Consider the following 15513-nt stretch of genomic DNA (forward strand, 5'->3'; position numbering starts at 1 on the left):
CCGGATTCATGTCCTTCCCCACTGTGCTGTGCACCTTCCTTCCTCGGGTGGAAGAAAACACTCCTTAAAATGTCAACTCTGTGGCCCTTGACGCTGGGAATTAAAAATCGGCGGGCTAAGAGAGTAGGACGCCAAGAAGAGCGAATTCTTTCCAAGGGTGGGGGTAATGCAGATTCCAGTTCTGGCTTTGGCACTCTCTTGGACTCTGTGGCTTTGTAAAAGTTACTTCCCTTCTCTTCCATTCAAACATGTATTAACTCCTGAGCAGCGCTGGGTCCCATACAAGAATTGATGACTCCTACCCTAGTAGGGCTTACATGGGCGGGGGGGGGGGGTCAGACAAGGCTTCTGGAGGAGGCCTTGGGGACTTGAACTCCATTTGCTGATGTGGAGCAAAGCCAGTTTACTGACAATGAGTTGTAGCTGTCAGCTGAAAAAAAAACGCACAGCCTAAAAGATGAGAATTGTATTTTATTCGGCGACATTACTAAGGCCTGTAGGCCAGGAAACAGCCTCTCAGATAGCTCTGAGGAACTGTTCCAAAGAGGTAAGGGAGGAGAAGGATGCCTATGAGTTTTTTGGGTTTTTTTTTTTGTAATTTAAATAAATTTATTTGCAGGAGAAAAACATCTGAACATTAGGTACAGTCTGATCCACAAGATCCTACAACAGTCATGACTCATCCTGGGAGTACTCCTACACAGTCTGCAGGAGAAAGTCCACATGGAGCATCAGCTGAACGTTTATCAGAATTCAGAAAGCCATCTAACCTGAGGATTACACAATACATAATGACCATGATACAATAATAAAAATACAATATCCAAATACTCACTACTTTGTGAGCTACAGCTAAAATATAAACAATTTAGGCTCTTTTTTAAAAAATGAAAAAAAAAATTTCTAGTATAGCTTTCTTTCAAGCATTTTCAATTAGATACAGCTTTATATATTTTCACTCACAATAGACAGCAAAAGAATGCCTTCTTAAGTATCTGTAGATAAAATAAATATATTACTCATTTAAATGTCTGCACTCTGAAGCATACTTTGCCAGGGATGAGTTCAGATAAGAGTATGAAACTGTGCGGTGGCCAAATCCTGGCTGATGATCAAGACTTGGATAGTTTTCATACTTGTTTAAAAAAATTTACATCAGAGAAAAAAGAAGTGAGGACATAAAGAGAACCAACATTATTCTTTTTCGGTGAAGTGGTCTAATTCCAGAGAATGGGCTTTCCATTTTGAATTCAAAGTGTGTGATCCCAAAGTTGAATTCTTTCCAGTCCAAGGAGCTGCCTGAGGCTGAGGCAACATGCAATGATGAAGCGAGTTGAGAGGAAAGTGTTAACTGAACTACAGAGATGGTCACTGATAAAAACAAGGTCCCAAAGGTCCTCTGGCCCACACAGAGGCCAAGAGCAACCAGAACTATCAATACAAAAGACAAATGTGCTCACTGAACTGAACACATAGAGCTTCTAGGAGGATTAACAGTTCTTGATATAGGTTCCTGGTTGTAGTTTACAATATCTGCCTTCACCACCCTCTGTGACTGTTCTGTTTCTGCTTTAACTTGATTCCAAGGATTTCAGCAGCAACTTTCTGAAAACACAGGAAGACAGAGTCTCCTGTCTTTGCTGAGACAAAGTGGCTACTAAAACCATTTTCCTGGCAAAACCATAAGTTTTTTTCAGATTTTACTGTTCGCATGTGCTCCAAATCAATTTTATTGCCCACCAAGGCAACCAGCGGCTGAGTTTCTGGCTCCTCACTCACTTTCTTCACCACAGAATACCAATCTTCTAAATTCTCAAAGCTTTGATAATTTGTAATATCATATACCAAGAGGATTCCCTGTGCTCCATAGATATATTTATCCAACATCTTGCCTCCTATTGTCTGCCCTCCTGTGTCCCAAACTTGAAGAGTAACATTCAAGTTTCCTGGCAACGTTATTCTTCTCAAAAAGAAATCCAGTCCTATAGTTGGTACTGTTTCCCAAAAGTTTCTTGAGCAAAATACGTAGTTAAGGAGGTCTTCTGGGAGGTGCCGTCCCCCAGCATGACGATTTTCAGTTGCCGGTCCTGGCTCTCCTCCTCAGAGTCCCACATGGGTGTCCCAGGAACCAGGCCACCCCTACCCCTACCCCCCCTCCCCCGCCCCCCAGGCAGAAGGAGGAAGGGAAGGAGGAGGTCTCCGGGGGCAGGGGAGAGGAGGAGGAAAGGCAGCGGTGGGGGCAGCACCCCCCGCGCGGGTGTCTCCGCGGCCACTGGAGGTGTCCGGGGAGGATCACTCACCGGGCGCCATCTTGCCCACCTCCCCGCCCCCCTTGAGATTTTGGTGGGGGAAAAAAATGTAGTGGAACATCAAAAGATTACTGCTAATTACAAAAAAACAGACAGCTCAAGTTAATGATTTTAGTGTATGGGAAGATGCTAGAGTCTGGGCTCATTGACCTTTGATATGCATCTTGACTATCTAGGGCCAGAATCCTGTTTTTCTCCATCCTGAATTCCCGTCAGGGTGCACCATGGGGGGCAGCTGTGGTGGCTGATGGCTTAATGGTGGACAACACTTTTTTTTTTCCAACTTGGTGAAGGGAAGTACAGCATTTACTGCAGGGCGCCAAGCAAGGGAGTGGGAGAAAGCCTCAGGGCCACTCCAACTTAGTCTTTGAGTTTGCATTTTTTTTAAAGGGGAAGAACAAAGAGGCTGGGATTAATCATCGTCTTGTGACATTTGCTAACTGTTGTTTCAGGAGTCAGGATATCTCTGGTTATGATTCTCCAACCAGATGGTCCATGGCTGGGGGGTTAGCTCATCTTGCGCTGCAGCAACAACCTGAGTTTGTATGTTGATGATGATGTCTGTAATAGCAATTTCAGTACATTAATGATGTTATCAACAACAACAGTTTTAGTCATCTGACTCTGGTTGATTAGTGGTCAGTTAGCACAGGATTGAGGTCAGAGGGGACAAGAGAGGGAATAAAGTTTTGGATAGAGAGATTAATCATGAACTTGGTTTAGGGGGACTTGGTTTCAGACGGACATCCGAGCTGTGACTTTGGACTTCTGAGCTGACAATGAAGTCTGAGCAGACGTCTACAAAAACACATAAGGGGTGGGGGAGAAGGTTCCAGGCAGAGAGTACAGTCAGCCAAGAGGCCTGGCATCCAGAGAGACCCTGATGTTTGGAGGAACAGAAAGAAGTTCAGGGAGAGCAGCAAAGGGCAGGAAGGAGGAACAACAGGAGTGGACGTGGGGAAGGGACCAGTGCAGAGGAGGACAGCCTTTATCCTGAGAACAGTGGGAAGCAGTTCAGGGCTCTTGGGCAGGGGAGTGGCACCATCATATTTGCATTTTAGACCCTTCCCTCCACAGCATTGGGGTGGGGGCGGTGGATGAGAGGAGACAGGACTAGAGATGGGGAGTTGGAGCGTGTGGAGCACAGTTCTTCTAGTGAGGGTCCTGGAGTGGTTACAGTGACAGTGGGAAGGAGAGAATTGATGACATCAAGAGTTGTATGGGAGGTACCAAGGCTGTGACTTGGATGTCAGGGGTGAGGAGAGATTTCAGGCAGTGGCCAGGTTCTGCAGCTGGGTGGATGGTGGAGGTGCCCCTTGGGAAATGGGTTGGAACAGGTTTGGGCTAAATGAGAATTCATCCTTGGACATGTTAAGCTTGAGGTGGGTCAGGAAGGCTGATGGACCCATGGATCTGAAATTAGGCCAGACTTGGGAGTTGGGAAGACTTGTGAGTCACAGGGATACAGATGACACTCGAAAACTTGGACTCTGTCTGGGGAGACAGCTTCCCTGTGAGAAAAGAGAACAAAGGGCAAAGCCTGAGAACAAACAACAAGGTCCTACTGTATAGCACAGGGAACTGTATTAACCATGATGGAAAAGAATATAAAATATAAAAGAATAACCATCCTGTAATAAACCCTATATATATACATACATATATATATAACCAGAAACTAACACAACATTGTAAATCACTTATACTTCATTAAAAAAAAAAAAAAAGCCAGAGACCAATCTGGAAGGCAGACTGCCTGGATTTCAACCCTGGTACCATTGCTAATTAGCTGTGACACTTGGGTAAACTGCTCAGCCCTCTCAGCCTCGGTTTACTCATCTGTAACAGGGAGAAGCCTGCTGCATCTATTGCATTGGGGTTGTGATGATTCAGTGAAATAATGCACATGAAGCATTAGCACAGAGCCTGGCACTGGTGGGTTTGTTATTTACAATAGTCTGTGCTTGGACCTGAGGTTTCCCTCCATGATGTGAGGGGTTTAAGCTATGCCTACCTCCATTCTATTTTCTTTCCTGTCTTTTCTCTTGAGAGGCTTGTATGAGCTTTATTCCTTCTCCTTTTGATCAGAGCCTGCATGTCCCATCTTGGCTGTGGCTGGTGCCTGCACTGGGGCCATTTTCCATCAGCTCCACGGGCTCCAGCAGCCCACAGGGCCACACATGCCCCAATGTCCACCCCAGCCCCACTGAAGGGTACGTTTGCTTCATAGCTTGCTTTCTCTCATTTGCTCCTCACCATGTCATATGGAAGCAGGGGATGTCCCTATTTTGCATCCGGCAAAGCCAATGTCCTGAGCTGAAGTAGTGTACCCGAGGTCAGCCAATGACAACGCTCAGACGGATCCCAGATTTAATTTTGGTGAGTCTGATCTTTCATCTACAGATTGATCTGTGCATACACCAGAGAAGAAGGATTGAAGCTTCCCATTCTGACCCTAATCTCTCATTCTCTGCTGGCTTTGCGAGCCTGCTGGGCTCCAAAGGAAGGGGCATGCAGTGCCCCCTGATGTAATCATCAATTTAATAATACCCAGGGGTGGGCTTCCAGCCATTAGAGGATGAGGCTGTGCAGTGGGAGCCTCTCTGGCTCACTTAATCCTCCAATCCCTTAAATACCATCAAATCGGCCTCCTTTCTGGAGCTGACAGCTGCCCCTGAGTGAAGGGGAGTCCAGGCTGGCAGGGAGGCCAGGACTTTCTGAATGAACAAGATGAAAACTCCCCCAGCCTGGTGGTATTATCAGCGCCCCCCTTTCCTGTCCCATCAGGACTCTTTAAAAACACCATCTGTGTTAGCTCTGAAATTGCATGGAAATTGAGGGGAGTGGGGCCAGGCGAGGGAGGGGATAGAGCAAAGTTGGCACCAACTCCTGGGCACTGAGGGGTACACATTTCCAGGCATCTTGCTCCCAGCTCTCTGGGGACATGGTTCCCTCCCAGAAAGGCGAAAGGTCTCAGCTGCAATTTCAGTGAACAGCATCAAGGAACTCTGTAACCAGGAAGGTCCTTTGGGACTATACAGCCCAGTGATTTCACCTTTTATTTTAGCAGGTATTCTCCCCCTTTTCCAGCTAGAGCAGTATGAGGTCATCTTTAACGCCCCACCTAAGATCCTCTCAGCTACACCTGTCTTCCGGGTCTTGCCACTTGTTTTACTCCAGCACAAGCCAGTGGCAAACCCCGCTCCCCCAAACTTCTGGCCTCAGAGTGCAGGAGTGTCAGGCACTCCATGTAGTGAACCTCTGACCAATAAGATACAGGGGTTGACAGGTAAATTCCTTTCTCTTCTTTCTGGGTAGACTGTCCTAAGCTTCATACAGCCTCTTTAGAGAAGGTCCCACGAGGTTTAGCACCAGAGGAGGCATGTGGTAGCCAGCTCGGCAAAGCCCTCTGTGCCCTCTTCCTCTTTCTCTCTCTCATCCTGCTTTTTCCTCATCTCAGCTTCCCCAGCATCACACACTGTCATAAAGTGTTAGCACATACACTTCTGCCTCAAGATCTGCTTCTTCGGAAACCTGGGATAAAATGACATCTGAGAACTGGCACAACAGTGTAAATTGATTATACTCCAATAAAGAGCTTAAAAAGAAAAAAGATAACATCTGAGAAGGATGGTCAGTGTATAAAACAGATACAAGTGGGGCTACTTTGAGTGAAGAGAAACAGGGCCCCAGGTGCCATCTCATTCTCCCCCCACTGTTTCCAAGGCGATGACGGAGGCTTCCTTACAAGGCTCCCAAAAGCCTTTGATCTCATTCAACTCTGCCGTGCTGCTGCTGAAGAAACTGAAGCCTGAAGTCACACAGTGAGTTAGAAGCAAAGCCAGGACTAGCCTCCAATCTCCTCACTCCTAATCCGGTGAGACAAATCCTCGTCCTTCTTACAAGTTTGCATAAGAACTTTAAAAAATTTTTCTTTTCTCAGAACATCTTCCCACACTGGTCTATCGCCAGAAGGCTTTTTTCCCCTCCTGTTTTATTGAGAAATAATTGACATACATTACTGCACAAGTTTAAAGCATATCGCATGATGGTTTGATTTAAGTATATTATGAAATGATTATAATAGGTTCAGCTAATATCCGTCATCTCTCTGGAAGGCTTTGAAGTTCCCTGTTAGGCTGTAGCCACCACCTGGGAGGCATGACACACAGACCTCTGAACTCAGAAGCTGGGGCTTAGGAGAGCAGACAAAGAAGAAGTGGGACAGGGAACGGGCAGTTATGCTGGGAGAAAGGCAGTCAGGAAAGGCCTGATGTAGAAATCTCTGCTTGTGGGAAACAGGGGTTACACATGGTTAGACCCCAGGGAAGAGAGGACAGGCCTGGGGGAAGAGGGAGGGACCACAGAAGGAGATGGAGACTGACTTCCCCTGCCAGCTAATGTCACCTGTAGGACACCCTCCCCCAGGCTGAGGTCATCCTTAAAGAAGCTTGGAGGGTGACCACAGTGTGGGCAAAGAGACAGAGGTGTTTGCCTCAAAGTGCTTTCATTAAGATTCTTGTGGTTGTGACTGCTAGAAACAACTGGAGCAAGGTTAATGGCAGAACACATTTCACATTAAAAGGATACAGGGGCAGGACTTCCTAGGTGGCACAGTGGTTAAGAATCTGCCTGCCAATACAGCAGACACGGGTTCAACCCCTGCTCCAGGAAGATCCCACGTGTCTTGGAGCAACTAAGCCCGTGCGCCGCAACTACTGAGCCTGTGTTCTAGAGCCTGTGAGCCACAACTATTCAGCCTGTGTGCCACAGCTACTGAAGCCCATGTGCCTAGAGCCCGTGCTTCGCAATAAGAGAAGCCACAGCAATAAGGAGCCCGTGCACCACAATGAAGAGTAGTCCCCACTCACCGCAACTAGAGAAAGCCCTTGTGCAGCAACGAAGACCTAATGCAGCCAATAAATAAATACATAAATTTATATTTTAAAAAAAGGATACAGGGGCATCTTAAGGAATCTAAGTACAAGGATACAGTTGGGCCTTGGGGAACAGATGAGAACCAGCCTGGACTCAGAGAACCCCGAAAACCACCTCCCTCCAACTGTGATTCTGTTCCATCCTCTCTCTCTGAAAATGGCTCGCCCTGTGTCCTAGGGAGCATTGGCAGCAAATGGCCTCAGCCGGCAGCTTCCGAGTTTACTTTGCTTCCTTCCAGGAGATAAGCAGAATGAGCCTGGACTCTTCTGGGCCCGGTTCTAAGTTCTTATGGAGGGGTTATGATTGGCCCAGCTTGAGGCAGGTGCCCACCCTGGACCAATCAGCGAGGCCAGATGCTGTACAGTTACAGCTGCTCCCTGTCGGGCCAAAGGGCCAGGGAAGAAGGGGAGGGTCCACTACCCTGAGCTTCCACAAAAGCCCTAGGACAGGCAAGTCTGTGCTCTTTCCCCATGCCTTAATGGAAGAGATCACTCTTTCCTACACGTGTTATAAACCTTGTCCGCAAGTCTGCCTCCCCCACTGAACTGTTCTCAGCTAGCCGTCCCCACTTCCATCTGCTGCTGAGAGCAGGGAGAAGCTGACAGGGTCCCAGGGCCTGCTATTACATCCCTAGCTCTTTCGTGAACGTGAGTGACGTTTACTTAAGTTTAATCTTAGGCTCATTTTTTAAGGCAGATCAATGGGCCTCAAAATTCTTCCTTCCAAAGAATTTCTAAGGACCTGCTCCTGAGCCTGTGGTGGAAAAGGCTGATGTGAGCTTCGAAAACCAGAACTTATGTGGTGTTTCCTGCTTCAGGAGTCCATGGGTTCAAAGCCCAGAAAGGAAATCAGGGTCCTTTTTTTTCACTCTTAACAGCTAACATTTATTGTACAGTTGCTATGTGCTAAGCCCTGGTCTCAGTGCTTTATGTGTCTGACCTCATTTAATTCTCACAGTAGCCCTCAGGGGTAGGAATAACTTTTGCCTTGCTTGCGGATGAGGGAACTCAGGCACACAGAGGCTGAGTCACCCGCCCAAGACCCCACGGCCTGTTCTGTAGGTGGTGTGGTCATCAGTGACCTGCGCAGCGTGCCTCTGGGGCCCACACTCTTCAGAAACCACCGAATAAACTGCCTGACCAGACAGGCCATGCAGGCTTGAGGGAGGTTTCTCCACGGCCATGGCAAGCAGTGAGGAATATCTGCTTTTAAAGACTGTTTAAGAATCGTCCAGCCTGCACTCTGTGTGATTGGACCTTGAAATTAATCATCTGTTCAAGAGACCCCGAGCTGTTAGTGTTAGAAAACCTAGGCTTTTCTCAGAGGCATCTTCACACGTCTCATCTTTAAAAAGTAGAAAAGTCATTCACGTGAGGGGACAGCCAGGCTGCAGAGAGCGAAGGCTTTGAATAGAGGCCTTAGATAGGATCTGGCCCCATCGAGGCGGATTCAGGGCTGTGTGCTCTGGGGAAAAGCCACCCAGCCTCTCTGCTCCTGGTTTCTTTACCTGTAAAATGGGTTTGCGGTAGGAGACAGATGTGCCCCAGGTTAGACATTTACAACTAGCCTCCTGTTTACACTTTGAAAATAAAGAAAATAACAGGAAGAGGATAAACAGCTGGACTTTGTTTTCTGTGGACACTTCAAGATAACGGGAACAACAAAAACAGAGAGGGGCTAAGCCCTGCTGAGATGAAAGATAAGGAGGTCACATATGTCTCATTCTTGGGGTCAAGGAGACCCCCTCAAGGTACACATGCTTGAGGGGAGGAGGCGCTAGACTGTAATAGGTTCTGCTAACTTCCTAGAGACCCTGGCGCTGGAATCCATCTTGGGTAAAAGATGCACGTGCACAGAGGGGAGGGCCCGGAGCCAGACCAAATATGGACTCAAAGACAGATAAAGCAAGGTGATCGGCCAGAGACAACCCGCAAGAACTGCCCCCACGGAAGTGATGTAAACCATCCCCAAAGCACGGTCCCCTCTCTCTGAGCGCTCCCATGCTTCCTCCACACCTATCTTCTCACCTCATAAACACTTTACTCGCCTCACTACTTTTCATCTCTTTGCTGAATTCTTTCTTCAAAGCAGACAAGAGCCAGGGCCCTGCTCCTGGCCATTAGCTCCTGGTGGTCTAATGGTTAGGGTTTGGTGCTTTCACTGCTGCGGCCTGGGTTCACTCTCTGGTCAGGGAACGGAGATCCCGCTTGAAGCTGCCACACACTGTGGTCACCCCACAGCCCCCCAAGATCAGGGTGATCATCACAGCCCCCTTCTCGGTTATTGGGAAGCTCTAGGAAGGGGACAGAAGCCTGGCAACTCATGGGCATTGCCCCAGTGGCAAGAAATGTGTTTTCCTGGGCGGGAAGCTCGGGGAAGGCAATGCTTAATCCAGGGGAAGCACCCGAAGCTCAGCAGCAACGTGGGGGCCGTCGAAGGAGAACTTCCCGGATCCCCTCAGATCCCACCGGGTCGTCGGTATCCTGCCCCACAGCGTAGGAGTGACCCTGAATCCCTTTCTGGGCTTTGCACCCATGGACTCTCGAAGCAGGAAACACCACGTAAGCTCTGGCTTTAGGAGCCTGCCTCAGCCTTTCCCACCATCGGCTCAGAAGCAGGTCCTTAGGAGTTCTCCTGAGGCCCACGGACCTGCCTGGAAAATGAGTCTAAGTGCAAACGTAGTAAACTTTGCTGGTCTCAGGTTTAACTGAGAGAGAAACATGATTGCTTCCAGTCACAGTTTTAAAAAAATTAACTATATTGAGGTATCATTTACACACAATACAATTCCTTAATTTTACGTGTAATTCAATGAATTTTGACAAATGTATGTTCCCATGGAACCACCACCACAGTCTTGATACAGAATAGTTCCGTCACCTCCGAAAATTCCCTCGTGCCCCCTTGCAGTCCCTCCCTTCCACCATCGCCAACCCCTGACAACCACTGATCTTCATGTCATCCTAGTGTTGGCTTTTCTTAAATTTCATATAAATGGAATCATCTAGCTTTTCCTATCTGGATTTTTCTACTTAGTATGATGCTTTTGAGATTCGTTCATATTTCTGTATGTTTCAAGAGTTCAGTTCTTTTTATTACCAAGTAGAATTCTATTGTCTGGATGTTCGTTAATACATTTGAAAGACATTTGAGTTTTTCCAGTTTGGAGCTACTATGATAAAGCTTCTAGGAACATTCATGTACAAGTCTTTGTGTGGACAGATGTTTCATTTCTCTTAGGTAAACACCTAGGAATGGGATTGCTAGCTTCTCTGGTAAGCATACTTTTAACTTTATAAAAGCCTGCAGACTGTTTTCCAAAGTAGCGATACCATTTCAAGTGAAACTTAAAAACTTCAGATGCTCTGCCTCCCAGTAGGAGTCAAAAAAAGATTCCCTTCTGGATGACAGCAGAGCTTACCACGGCAGTATCACCCTGGTGACAAATCAGGTTGTACATTTCACTCCTGTGGCCTGGAGGTTCCTCACTGCTGCGATGTGAGAGGGAAGTTCTAAACTGGGTCATTCACCCCATCCTGTCTCATCCTCGCCTGCCTTTCCATGATCTTCCTGTGCGGGCCAAACGCAGAGGCAGGTACAGGCAGTCTATACATAATGTATGCATTATCTGGGAATTAAGTTTCCACCCAAAGCAAAAAGCCCTAGTTGCCTGACTTTAAATTAACTATTCATTTGTTTGGCTACAGGATCCCCTATTGAATAGTGGGCAAGCCATAATCCTGAATAGACCAAGCAGGCAAAGCGTGATCCCTTTTCCAAGCTGGACAACTAACCAGAGCCAGTCTCAGTTACCAATCCGTCAATAAGTACTTGCTGAGCTGCACCAGGATCGCACATATGGAACCAATATTTCTTGCAACCTTACTGTCCTCACCCACCCACTCTGTGGGTATTGTCATTACTCCTTGACAGATGACTAAATGGAAACTTGGAGATGTGACGCTGAGGTTACCCAGCAGAAGCCAGAATGGACTCTTCCTGCTCTGCCGTCCCTTCCCTGGGGAACATGTAAGGTAGCCAGGTTTGGGGTGGGGTGGGGGACAAATGCATGAAACAAAACAATCCAGTTTTTTCCCAGGGCATTCCGGAAAAAAACTGACCATTGCATAAAACTGTGTTTTCCCCATAAGAACATTGTTTGAGTTGGGAGTTTGTTCCAAATTAAGGCGTTGACATAAGTTAAATAATGAAAATGTCTTCCAAGTAAAGTTATTACAAACAAACCCTTACAATAACTTGTTAGGAAAACCATGCTCAGTCCTTACAAAACAGGCATGGAGCCATTGTAGACATTAATTACACAAGTGGCCCTGGTCCACTGCAATTACTTTATGCAACACGAAAAACTCTGTCTTTAATATAATTGAAAACTAATATGCTAGAAATGGTGAATAGTGAACACAATTAGAAATGCTTTTGTTAATGTTTAGAAAAGCATTGTGAGAAAAATACCAACTGCTTTGGCCTGTTTATAAAAGCTGGACTAACATTTCGTATGTGATCTTATTTCTCTTTTGTCAGGCTCTTACTCTCCATGCACAGATGGGCGTCAGGGGACTCTGGACCACCTGACGTTGTATGCAACATGTTTTGAGGATATATATTTTATCTGGAACCTCTAGCTTTCATCAGATCCTCTCAGGCCTCTGTGATACAGGCGCAAATTTAAATCGCTTATTTCTAAGGTTTTTTTCTGCTGTTAGCAGTGGCATTAAAATTATTCCACTGACTTTAGAGGCTTGCTGAGTTGGAATCATTCTTTTAAAAGTAGCCTGATTCATTGTGCTGTACAGCAGAAAGTAACACAACATTGTAAATCAATGATACTCCAATAAAAATTAAAAAGAAAAAAGTAGCCTGGATCTTCTGCTTTTGGTGGTGTGATGGACTAGATTCCTAGAAGGGTTACCTCCCTATAAAACAACTGGATCCTAGAAAAAAACACTTTTAATGCATTGCTGGGTATGCAGATAGTAGGGGAAATCACCAGGGTTCCTCACCACTAAAATTAAACAATCAAATATCGTGGACCTGAGACTGGAGGAAGGAGCCCTGATTAGAAAGCAAAGGAAAGGCTGGGCAGCCCTGAGGTCAAATGTACATTTTAGCGGCTCCTGGGAAGCCTACCCTTGGGCCGGTGGCAACGTAGGGGATCTGCCTTAGGACTCCACCTTATCTCGGGTCTCTAAGGGATTGTGTATTGTTACTGGCTCCGCTTCTGAGGTCTCCTCTGCATCGTTGAGGAGAAGCAGAAACTACATTTCCCAGAATCCTCTGCCCTTTGGGGTTCCAGTAGAGGCTGCAAATGAGAGGCTGTTGGGAGAGATTCTTGGAAGGCAGGTGAAAGGGGGAGAGGGCACTGTTCTCCAGAGGGGCTGCAGACTCACAAGCAGACATGAGTTCACAGTAGCTTCTGCATGTGCTTCTTGAGTATCACCTGCATTGTGCTGCTAACTGAGAGGGTGAGTGGGCGCTTCCCAGAGGCTCTTGAGGTCAGAGTCAGCCTCAGGGCAAATCTGAGAATCACCGGAGTGGGTGCTACAGACTGAAGTTGCAGTTGAAGGTTTCCTTACCTTTGTTCCCCAACCCTTCCAAAGGTTGTATAAACCTCTGTTTCCCTGCACCCAAAACTGAGATGCTTAGCATGCCAACTATCAATTTATTGCCTCTTGTTCCAAATTCATTTTTCAATACCTGTTCTGTGATTATGAGCAAAAATCCTTTAAATGGGACTTCCCTGGTGGTGCAGTGGTTACAAATCCGCCTGCCAATGCAGGGGACACGGGTTTGAGCCCTGGATCAGGAAGATCCCACATGCCGTGGAGCAACAAAGCCCATGTGCCACAACTACTGAGCCCGAGTGCCACAACTACTGAAGCCCTCGCGCCTAGAGCCCATGCTCTGCAACAAGAGAAGCCACCACAATGAGGAGCCTGCGCACCACAACAAAGAGTAGCCCCCGCTCATCGCAACCAGAGCAAGCCCTGCACAGCAACAAAGACCCAACACAGCCAAAAATAAATAAATAAATTTATAAAATGAAAAACAAAAAACATTACCTTTGAAAAAATCCTTTAAACATACCTCCTTACTATGAGCCTGATGTTAAGCTTTTTCAGTAGACGGCACTGAAAAGACACTGTGGGTGGAAAGGTTTCTCCTGCTAGTTCTGGCGCTGTACCCTGGAAAGGGGTATGGATGGGAGCAGTTCCGGTGGTGCTCTGTCCCCGCTGCACACCTGGAACACACAATCTCTCAGTGACCTCATAGCCCCTGCTTGCCTGGTGATCCCCTCCCATGGCGCCCAAACACACACAGTGGATTCCAGGCCTCCCTCCTGCAGTGGTGCCAGATTCCCTCTGTGCACCTGCATGCCTGACCACCTGCCCCCTGGGCACAGCTCATCTATGCTCCAGTGGGTTGCTACTTGCCTTTCTAGAAACTGGGGACAGGGTCTGGCCCAGGCCACGTTGTGAACGTCTCTGCCATACAGTGGTCTGTAAGCACATCTTCTCCAGTGAGGTCTGAACCCCAGCTTTGGGGAGGGAGCCCCTCTTCAAAGTTTGTCCTTTCTTGGGTACTTTCTCTCAGCACTATAGTTCTTTTTACTCTTATAGTTACTCTTTTATCAAAGCTTAATAATTCTTTATATTAAACATCCCCTGTTTAAATCACTGTATGGTTTCTGTTTCCTGACTGGACACAGGTGGATACACTTGGAATACATAGAGTGTATGGCTTCTGTTTTCCCAAGGACACCCTGACTGATAGAGACTAACATAGCCCTAGGTCTGTAGGCATCTTGGTACTAAGCAGAAGTGAATGCATATCTTCTCTGGGGTTTCCTTTCCTGCTTAGGTCCATAGGACTCATTTGTCCATTCAACAAAGATTTGTTGAGTACCTGTTACATATCAGTCACTGTTCTAGATGATGGGGATACAGCAATGAACAGAAGAAAAACCCCGCCTTATATTTCATAGAAATGTATCACCAAATACAGAAGGAGATAAGCTACCATGAATAGAAGACAAAATATAACATATTTTGTTATATTTTAGTTATTGCAATCAGATGGAAGAAGATGTAAAATAACTAGATAGGAAATGTTTAAAGAAATAAAAGATGGGATCACAGGAATAAGCAAGGGATCAAAAACAAAAACAATAACAAATGTGGGGGGATGTGTGGAGAAACTGGAACTCTTTTTTTTTTTTAAGCTCTTTATTGGACTATAATTGCTTTACACTGTTGTGCCAGTTTTTGCTGTACAACAAAGTGAATCAGCTGTATTCCCCTTCCTATCCCAGCCCTCTAAGTCATCACCCATCATCGAGTTGCTCTCCCTGTGTTATGCAGCAGCTTCCCACTAGCTATCTGTTTTACATTTGGTAGTGTATATATGTCAATGCTACTCTCCCACTTCATCCCAGCTTCCCCTTCGCTCCCCACCCCATGTCCTCAAGTCCATTCTCTACAACTGCATCTTTATTCTTGCCCTGTTACTGGGTTCATTAGTACCATTTTTTTTTAGATTCCATATATATGAGTTAGCATACAGTATTTGTTTTTCTCTTTCTGGCTTACTTCGCTCTGTATGACAGACTCTGGAATGCAAGAAGAAATGGTGGGCAGAGAAATCAGTAAATATATAGATAATTCCAAACACACTGTCTCCAAAAAGCTACTAATGAAAGATGGTGATGGCATGTCATGTTTGGGATTGCAAAAGGACAAGCACAAATACTGGACAATAACAATTTATGGGGGTGGGGGAAACAGAGGTGAGGCTGGTGAGAGGAGGTAGGGTGTTCTGAGTTCTTCTTGAGAAGGTTCAGATATGGTTCACTTCAGACTTTGTTAAATGTGCCTGGTAAAATTTCAAGGGTAATTACTAAAAACTGCGAAAGTATAACTTCCACACAAGTAGAGGAGAAAATAGAGTAAGAAAACAAGAACAAAAACTCAATTTAGGGAAAAAGAGAGAGAGAGAGAGAAAGAAGTTTAGAAAAGGAGAACAAATAGAAAATAAAAATTAAGATGGTAGAAATAGTATCAGTAATCACAATAAGTATAAATGGGATAAACAATCGAAAGAGTCTCAGACCTAGATTAAAAAAAAAACTAGACTCACCTAAAATAAAAGGACACAGAAAGGATGAAAGTAAAATGATGAACAAAGGCAAATGCTAATTAAAAGAAAGCTGGTGCAATATATTGATATTAGACAAAATAGACTACAAGGC

At 46.0% G+C, this 15513-nt stretch overlaps 1 pseudogene; it reads right to left on the minus strand.

The window, feature by feature from the left end:
* Positions 1-669: 669 nt before the first annotated feature.
* Positions 670-3002, minus strand: LOC130845598 (ras-related protein Rab-28-like; annotated as a pseudogene).
* Between the last annotated feature and the right edge of the window lie 12511 nt (positions 3003-15513).

Source organism: Hippopotamus amphibius, chromosome 2 (assembly GCF_030028045.1).
Source record: "Hippopotamus amphibius kiboko isolate mHipAmp2 chromosome 2, mHipAmp2.hap2, whole genome shotgun sequence".
Classification (NCBI taxonomy): domain Eukaryota; kingdom Metazoa; phylum Chordata; class Mammalia; order Artiodactyla; family Hippopotamidae; genus Hippopotamus; species Hippopotamus amphibius.